At 35.7% G+C, this 10,509-nt stretch overlaps 1 pseudogene; it reads right to left on the bottom strand.

Annotated features, from left to right (window-relative positions):
* Positions 1-424: 424 nt before the first annotated feature.
* LOC120104792 lies at positions 425-10,156 on the bottom strand (annotated as a pseudogene).
* Between the last annotated feature and the right edge of the window lie 353 nt (positions 10,157-10,509).

The raw sequence follows: 10,509 nt of genomic DNA, 5'->3' as shown, positions 1-10,509 counted from the left end.
TGGCCCTCGGTTGGTGTGCGATTGTTGCTCCTCTTGCGGCGTGGCTTGCAATGGTCCTCAACAAGAACGCGCGCCCGCTCACGATTCCCCGCGCAGGAACCGCGCCCGCGCGCGGTTTCCCGCACGGGGCACGGTGCCCATGCGGGCTGGCGCGATTCCCCGTGCAGGAACCGTGCCGGCATGCGGTTTCCCGCGCGGGCACCGTGCCCAAGCGGGCTGCCAGCCCGCGTGGGCCATTTAATGTAAATGCCACTCTGTGGCATTTGACGCATCCGCGGACGCGCGCGGACGCATTGTTTTTTTTTATGTCCGTGCGCGTGGGGCCACGCGCGCAGCTCTGATTCGGTACCGGTTCCAAACCGATACCGAACCGGAACCGTACCGGTGCCAGTGCTCACCGGTATGCCGGTACGGTCGGTCCGGCGAACCTTGATCATCAGTCATATTATATATGTTACAATGATGTGCTCCCTATGCATGAAGAGTAGCTAATCTGAACTATGTAAAACATCCAAATGGAAAACATCACCAACAAAACAAATATTTCCATAATACAAATGATGGAAAGCACAGAACAAGGATATATGTAAATATGGCAACTGCCTCATTTATCAAAGATATTGTCAGAGGAAGTATGATAATTTCATATAGCCAGAGATCCAATGTTACCAGCTAGCAAAGAGGCGTGCAAGCAAACGTTCCATGTCTGGAAGCCTTGATAATTCTTTTCGAAATTCAAGCGCAAATGCAAGACCAACGCCCTGATATCCAAACTTAATGTTAATGACAGAAACTTTGAACACCTAGAAAATAATTACCATAACTGAAACAGCACAAAATAATGTGAATTTAAAGTTAAAGATATGGTTTACAGTGCATATTTGGATCAGAGTGTCTTAACCAGGTTGGACAAAGGTCCAAATCAGACCAAACCTACATGTAACTCATTATGAAGCATGAATTGATATTAGTGTATGCTGATCCTCACTTTCACTTTCATTAACCTTAGTTAAGTGAGACATCTGTAGTGAGGGTCATCTCAGACATCTTTCAGGCCATCAGTTCAGTCATACTGTATTTTATAAGAACTTTATGGATCTGCATAACCCATGCGATAAAGAATTTTTCCCTTCAACTTCATGTGTCCCTTCTTTTATCATGACATTACATGAGAACTATGAAATGACAGGAAGCTACAGCTTTGCATCTACATTTTTCTTTTTACATTTTTTTTTGTTGGGAAGACTAGAACATTGTTTTAAAAAGTGATTAAGATCTGATAATGATGAGATATATCTCTTAATATAAACATAGCATACTATATATTTATATTAGTCCACTGAAACTTTTTAAAAATAGCATATAAAAATAAATATTAATAACACGAAATGAAAATTAAATTCTACAAGCATTTTCTTCACAGGATAAAAAAGAATAAATATCAACAGTAAGTACCCCTTTATCACTCTTTGTCATTTATTCTGAAGAGTTAATGTTTAATATTGTTATCTACCGCATTTATGAGTGGTTAAGAAGAAAATCAGTGTTTAATGTGATCATTAAGTTGGTTCAATACTACCGAGGAATTTTCTCAAAGACCCATGCCCCACCTCCATCCCACTTCATTACACCATTAAATAGGCCAAAATCAGAATCTCGGCTATGTGATCTTGAAAATTTGAGCAAGTCTTCAATGACCAAACTTTCTCCAGCTAAAAATTAAGATTTGTTAATTACATGTTTGCAAATTTCATATTCTACATTTAGTTTTAGCCAACTTCTTGGAGCCATGTAAAAAAGAATGAGCCATCATATTTCTGATTCAACCCACATACATGATAGTAATATCTGTCAAACTGCAAGATACATTCATTAAAAATGAAATATGATAATAATAAATGATCAATCTACCAAAAGAGAATATATCTCTCAAAAAAGAACTACATCACTGAGTGAAGGTCCAACCCATGGAAATTTAAAAATATGGTCCCTCTAAAAGTGCATCCTACTAGTCAATTTCAATGATCCCACACACATAAAACAAACATGGGCGCATGCACACAATGACAGTCGTCATATACATGTTAAACAGATATGGCAACCACAGACAAATTATTCCAACTTAAACCTATAAATCTATAATGATGTCCAAGTGGCATTCTATTAATGCAGATGATGGTTGAAATTAGTAAAATGAAAAGATAAGCCCCATTATCAGAAAAAAAGGATTCTGCAATTAAACCTACATGGAAAGCTCAAACTAGAGATGAAGTGATGAAGTCAGCATACTGTAACTATGATAACTAAAACCTTGTCAAACTTTAGAGTTTAGATAATTGCCATTATATACAAAGTAAAAGCAGCTTAGGTGAATAGAGAAAGATGTAGAACATCGAAATCAATCTAATCAGAGGTGTTTTGCTTAAAACAGCAGAATTAAATGGAAACTGTAAATTTCACATGTTTTTGAGCCTGAATTTTGCAGTAGTAGTAGGAGCACCACCATGTCCAATGACAGACATCCAAATATTATGGTGTATGCACAAATTAACTGGAAAATGGGCAACATATTGAAAATGCTAGGGGAAAACTATCGTTTTCTAATATAATCTTCCAAATGTGAATTATTAACATTATGGTATGCACAATTAACTGGAAAATGAGCAACACTATGAAAATGCTCAGGAAAAGCTATCTTTTTCTAATATTATCTTCCAAATGTGAATTACAAACCTTCATAGCTGCTATGGCATCTTGACGTTCTACAATTGACCTTGTATTATACAGTGGTCTAGCAAGCCATCGTTTAAGCAATCTTTTGCCAAATGCTGTCATGCAATGATCCAACTGTGCAAAGAGTGTCCTACAAGGAGGAAAATATCACATTAGTACGATAAGATTGCAAAGTAAACCTATGAAGTCTATTCAAAGTTGTAAGTACCCTGAGGGACCTCCATTTCTGTTATTCTCCAATATCTCTAGGTTCTCAAGTGCTGCTGCATCAAGTATCATATATGATTCTGAATAGTGCTGAAAAACCCGAGCATGGAAGTGGCTCAAATTTAGCACAGTTAAGCAATGTTTCATCCAGGAATGCCTGCCTTAAATAAAAAAGGCAGCCTCCAAAAGCAGAAAGGGCATACAATCCATCATCACCTGCACTCACCAGCTCAGCAAACACATATGGTAAGGCCAATGAATCACTCGCCGGATTCTCAAAATTAGCAGAAATGCTGTCATTTGCTGATGCTGGTAGCTTCCTTGATAGACTATAATATTTTCTGACCTCACCAATAGCTTTCTCAGCATCCCAAAATTCTGTAAAAGGAACCAAATCATTAACTAAAGGGTTTCTTGTATTGTTCCTCAAGACTCTCTCAGTTTCAGGACTGAGCACTTTAGAAGGCTTTATGATTTCGACAGGCCTTAGTTCAGATAATATTGAGCATAAGCAGTGGCGATCTGAATCATCTTCGAACTGTAACAAAAAAACAGAAAGAAGTTCGTATGATAAGAGAAGATATAGTACTGAAAAAATATAAACAATTATTCTTGAATTTGAATGGCAATGCATAACAGAGAGAAACAGAAATTCAAGGATCACTAAGTTCACAAACCTGTCCTATCATGAACTTGCTTGTGGAAACATCAACCACACAAAGACTATAATTGTCTCTCCTTTCTTGTGGTTCTCAAAACATTGGCAATTTTCAGTAATTGACATTAGGTAAGAAGTGTCAGGATTTGCCAATAGTGACTCTCCATCAGTTAGTGTTCCTTTTGTGACCATAGCACATATTTCCCGTTTCACGACCTTGAAAAATAGAGAAATATCAGTAATTAACTTATTTAAATGTATAACACATAAAATTATAGTATACAGTTTCTAATCAAAAGAACAAAATGAGAAAAGAAGTGTGTAACATGCTAGAGGAACAACATAAATAGTTCATCAAACATATACAAAGTTGATCTAATTGATGTTGGCATTCACACTATCATTTCTTCCAGGACGTTCTTTTTCTTCTGTTTGGAGAATGTGAAACCAAGATACAGATCTCGTTAGGCATTACTGCACCTTATCTTTAGACCCCATCTCTTTACGACGAAGTTCAAGCTGCTCAGGTGTCTCTGTCTGTTCCACAACAAGAACCCGGTAACCCTACATTACCAAAGCATTCCAAACAAACAAATTGTCAAAGATAGCACTCCACTCTCAAGACTTCCAACAAAGCATAAGTAAAAAAAACACGAAAATGAAGTAAACTAGTTTGATATGCAAAAGCACCTTTCTAGCCAATTTCTCCAAATTCATCGCAAAATTCTTTTCAGGAAACCCACAATGAGGCTGTTCTCCCTGAAAGTACAAGTAATTCGCCAGAAGTTATATGAGAACCAAAAGAGTTTTATCTGTGTTAAAAGGGAAGTAGTAACAAAAATAACACTTCAAAGACAGCCAAAATATTTGAAATATGAAAAGGAAATCTTCTTTCCTTGAATTAAAGTATCATAAAAACACAAATTCCAAGCAAGAAAAATGGTAAAAAAAAGAAAAATTGCAGCAAATATAGTCAATCCAGTTCATATATAACTATGGATTTAAACATCAACACAATGGATAGGAAGTGCAGACAGATTGCTAAAGTGACATGCACGACCATAATAGTTAACTATCCTTAACTATATACCTGGACATAAAAGCCCATGCTGGAGCTTCTTCTACATTTTGCAGCTTTTGTAGGATTTGTATATCTCATTTGTTACCATCAAAACAACCATGATCCATATCTCACCATGGCATCCATCATAAGTTGTACAAAACAAGAAGATTGGGTTAGGGCTAACAAGTAAATTTTTCTTCCTTTCTATAAGATTCCAAATCAAAAGTGAATGCCGCTTCCTCGAACAATGTGATAATAATAATTGCTTTTTTAGTTAATGTGAATCAATGTATTATTAACATTGTTTAATAGGATTCAGCAAACTAATCAAGTTGAGACTTCGCAACCACTGAAGGAGTAAGTGGCAATGTACAAATCACTACAAAATATAGTTATAAAGATGGTAGACAAGGTGGATAATGGAGGTAACATTTGCAGAGAGGTAACATTTGCAGATTTATCTGCAGTAGGAACTAAAAAGACTTGTAGGACATCATCAAGAATGAAAACTAGGACATATGTAGTGTATTCAAAAAGGAAGTGATTTTCCAAGCCAAAAAGAAAATCAGAGCCCAAATGTCCAAATCAAAATCAGACATCATCAAGAAAATCCCAATACAAGTCAAGGAAGATCAGCTGAACTGCTGAAGTGATAGGAAGCTTCAAGGGCATGGCAATACTGGTGTTATAAAATGGCTGAATGGAAAAAAGAGGGCAATTCAAGTTCGTATGCATGAGGTGCAAAAGACCAAGGCTTAGTGAATAAAATCCCAAAAGCAACCATGTCTGGAAAGAGATATGATGATTGCAAATGCCTTTCCAAGAATAAGCCAATCGTAAATGTATAAAGCTATGTTTAGGCCTAAAATAGCCATGATAAGCAGAGAAAAAATAAAGAACCCCAAGAAAAGCATAAGTAAATGACTATTTAACATTTTGGGTCAAGAAGGGTTATCAGAAATTAAGCATGAACCGAAGCAGTAGAAAACTAAGCTTTAAGCGTTGAGACATTTACAAAAGATCTAAGGTCTAGGAGGGTCTAATGAAACAAATGCAAGGCCCAACTCAACCTTTGGAACTAAACAAACATGGGTAACAATCAGAGGAGTAGGATGAGGAGGATCTAGTCTTGGAAGAAAGCATTGTTTGTCATAACTAAGGTTTAAATTTTCAGCCGAGATGGACCGGTTTCATCCCAAAATGGTTGGAAATTGATTGATTTTCAATTTCACTTGATTTTGGCCAGTTTCACCAGGTTCAACCGAAACCAGTTGAAAGTCTCATATTTTACACTTTTATTTGTCCACTATTTAAATGCTTCAAATTTTTAAATATGTATCCAATAATTTATCTAAATTTATAATTTTAAACAGTTAAGTGTCTAACTGTTAATCATTATTGGCTTGTTCTCTAGCTTATTCCTCAACATCCTACAATCCTATTGTTCTTGCATCAAATAGTGATTTTTATCACTAATCACTTCGTTTGGTACTTGGTCATGGGAAGAAAGAAGGTGGGGGCTGAGAGATTTCATTTTGAAGCTTCATTCTTTCACTTTGCTGTGAATTGGGAGGGAATTCCGCAGGGGGAAGGAGGTACTATTCACATCACTCAATGTTCCCCACCTGACCATTTTCCTTGGTAACTAGGCTACTAGGAGAGAATGAACACTTCATCCCTCTCCTACCCTAAGAGTGAAAGGAAGCAAGAGAAGTTGAACTGAGGAAGCTCTTCTCCCAAATCCTAGTCTCCCACCGTTCAACAACAGTGACACAGCTCCAGATCGAGTAAACTATATTGCCAACCATAATATTAAGAGGCAAACAGGGAAGATCTCATGGTTATGATATGATTCTTTTTCTTTAAATGATTTCTTTAAAGAAATAAAAACAACTTATGATTTTTGAACCAGCTTCTAAAACAGCTATAGCATGATTCTTTTTAGAACAACATGAAATAGCAACATAAAATTGTTTTTCATTTAGATGAGGATGTCTTGTGTAGATGGGTCATGGGTTATTGAGTTTAGAAAAAGTTTATTACAATGCAAAATTAGAGTATACATGGGAAAATCACAAAAAATAAAGAAAATTGTAAGTACACAACAAAAGAGGATAATTACATAAACCCCCTTAAGATTTACGTTTATTATGCTTACACCCAATAGTTTGTAAACCTACAGTTACACCCACTTAAATTAACGGCATTAGTGAACCGTTTACCTCATATGAAAACTTGAATTGCCCTTGGCTGGGGAAGACGATGCACATGTTTTCTTGTGTCCTTGGTGGTAGTTATGTCACTTAAGGTTATTCTAGTTATTTTTTATTTTTTTTTGACATGGTATTTGAGTCCTATTTAAGGTTAATAGTTTGACCAACATTCTGTTAAGTTATGGATCGAGGTATTGAATAAAAATATACCTCAAGGGAGTAAGCGTAGGTTTTTCAAACTATTGGATGTAGGTGTAATTTACCCCTAATCTTAGGAGAGTGTGTAATTTACTCTAACAAAATTAGAAGCCATTGAAAGAAATTACATAATTAGATAAATGTTAGAAAATATAGAAATTGCAAAAACTAGAAAGGAGCAAAAAAAATAAAATCAAATAAAAGATGTATACATTACAAAAAATAATAAAAGAGTACAAAGATACAGAGAATTATAAAAACTCAAAAGAAGTGAAGAAATTATGAAAAAGTAGATTAAAGGTGTAGAAAAAATAGATAGAGTGTAGAAAATTAGGAAAAAAGAACAAGGCCTAGTAAACTACATAAATTAGATAAGTGCTCAAGTTTGGCCTTTTGAGGCCGCTCTCCTCTTAGCTCAAATCCTCACTTAGATATGGTAATCTCTTCCCCCTACATTCTTTTTTTCTCACCATTTTTTTTTGGTTGAAAATCAAGAAAATAAGAAAAAATCATGCCAAAATTTTTCCATCTAGCATAGACTTAACTACATAAAGGGGAGATTTTTCATCTAGCATAGACTTATCTAATTTTTGCCAAAACTTCTTCTTTTTTATATCTTCTCTTTCTGAAACATAAAGGCAACCTCCACCCGTAACCAAGTCTCGGATTTATATTGGTTCATACCAATTACAAACTGAATGCACCAATTTACAAGCACCTAGGCTTCTATAACCATCCCAACATCCAGCCTCTCACCAACCCAATCCAAGACAGACCGAGATCTATTGGGCCTTAAATCCATGCTTTCAATACAAAATAAATACTTTGTACAACTTTATTTTTACTGATTAAATGATCCAAATATATTATCCTATTCCATATAATTCTTGCTTTCATAAGACCATTATACAAGTTATACTTCATTTACAAGTATCATCCAAACCTCTTAGAATGCTTCCATCTAGTCTGTTGAACAACAGAAATACCTTTCCCAAGAACCATGAAACCATTCACTTTCAATATCAATTAGGTAAAGTTTCATCTTGCAATCCATCATAATTGATTAACAACGAAGTTTATCCCATTTATATTAACTCAGCACTAAGGATTTGGTCATGGGATTGTCCATCAAATTGAAGTACTCTGTGCCTAATATCCCTCTCTAAATATTTGTAAATTCCTACAAAGATCTCTTTGGACAAGAGGAGTGTGCCATAAGAACCTATATTCTTGTTATATAATTTAAGAAGCTGCAAGAATCAGAGAGAAGGGGGTGGCAGGGAAGAGCTTCTTCTGAGGAATATGTTTCATCTCTGGCACATATCCAAAACTCAAGAATTTCTAAGAAGAAAACTTCTTTCTCCAAAAACAAATAAAGCTAGCATCATTAAATATCTTAGAAAATATCAATGAACCTGATTAGTTTTGTACAGTCACACTTGTAACAGCCTAACAGGTCTTTTTAAAATAAAATAAAAATTTAAAATCCCAACACTGCTTTTATGGTAAAAGCCTATAAGAGAACAAAAAAACAAAAAAAAAAAATCTATGGAGACGGACTGGGCTTTCGCATTCTCAAGTAAACTTTTATCCATTATTTTAAAGTTTGATTTATATGCTTTTTACTAGTTTATTTTAGGTATTCAACAATGAGACTCTAAGTTCATAGTTAACTAGATACCTGACCAAGCACAATCTGTCTAGACATATTAAGTCTCATCTGTCTAGAAACTGGCATCTGCCTAGAGTAATTATCTGATCATATCATGAAGATTACATGTTGTTTGCTGACAACTGAAAAAACAAAATAAATGCACCTTTTTGTCTAAATATCTAAAATAACAAAGCACCAAATTAAGTTGTATTTCAAACCATTGTGAAAGCTAATAACCAAAGCAAATTTACCTAAAAATTGCAGTTGTAAACATTCATATATAAATCAAAAATAAGCATGAATGAGTGAGAATATCTACCTTCATATATTGCAAATCAAGCTCCCTCACTCCAATATGTGCATCCATTTCAAACAACTCATAAACTTTCCCATCTATTAAAAAAAAGTATGTAAATCTTTCAATTCAACTGATTATATCAAGGTGCTAAGCATGTAAATATATTGAACTGACTCATAGGAGTGTAGTTGTACCTTGAAAAAACAAGACCTTATCCATATGCTTTGACTTGAACTCCCACCATTGCCTCTACAGACCAAAGATGCCAGCTAATATTGGGAAAAAATACAGCAAAAAAAACTTTAACCACCAGCCTATAGAATATAAGGAATCACCCACCTGTCCTCCTGACAGACTCCTCAAGAATTCTGGGGGCAAGTACAGAGTTTTTGGATCATAATCTGCATCGCCAGGCCACCTCCCATGAGCATCTTTCCGCCCTCTAGGACAAAAGGAAAAGAAAGTAGCAGAACCCATTCAGGAAGAAATCTTGAGGTAAGAAATTAAGGTTAGCCTACCATCATTATGCTAAGCCTTTCTATAAATTTATGCTTAATATGCCTCCAAACAAACATGCTAAGAGGATTGGAGTGATCCTTGACATGAGATAAATTTCCATGATAATAAGTTATTCAACTAAGCTTTCCAGCTAATATCAGATTGTTCTTTTAAGTGCTTAAATGTCTCTCTTTTTTTATAAGTTTCAGATGGTACATCCCTCCATGAAGATTCAAACCCAGCCCACTTTCCGTGACAGTTGATCTTACCGCTTTTGCCATCTAACTATTGTATAAAGGCCGTGGAAACAGAAAGCCTTGAGGAAGCATTTGGAAATGAGAAACAGGATACGTTGATCCCTAGAGTTTTAACCAAATGTGCAACAACATTATATGCATTTCCACAATACTATGCTTAAAGATAATGTCAGCACCAGAATACCCATATAATCACATCCAAGTTCTAACCATTTATTTAGTTCCTTTTCTACCTGCAGTTCCTTACCCAAGATAAAACCATATTCAGACCGGATTTTGAGAAATTAGAAGTTCCTTGCTTAAATTAAATTCATACGGTCCCATTAACGAACTGGATGAAAATGTTTAATAGTTTTCATCTCATGAAACTATTTATGGAAGATTTATCAATCCAATACACATCTGCATAGTGATTACGAGTACTTTGACAATCAAGTAGCATTGTAATATGAGTATTATTAGATTTTTTTTTTTTTTGCTAAGGCAGGTATTTCATACATTACACGTACAAATACACCCAATAAAGTCAGAAAACAAAAGATCGCGGAGTGCCCGAGGCAACTCCCCCTCCCTAGCCCACATGGTGCTTCCAACATGGTTGGCTACATAGGCAGCCACCCAATCGCAGCCCCGTTGGCCTCTCTAAATACATGTTTGGCCTGGAAGGCCCCTCCATCCCTCACCATTATCCAGATGTCTTGAAGCAAGGGGTGATCCAAACCAGCACCTC

This window comes from Phoenix dactylifera, unplaced genomic scaffold (assembly GCF_009389715.1).
Source record: "Phoenix dactylifera cultivar Barhee BC4 unplaced genomic scaffold, palm_55x_up_171113_PBpolish2nd_filt_p 000112F, whole genome shotgun sequence".
NCBI lineage: Eukaryota > Viridiplantae > Streptophyta > Magnoliopsida > Arecales > Arecaceae > Phoenix > Phoenix dactylifera.
This window is presented reverse-complemented; position numbering and strand designations above follow the sequence as displayed.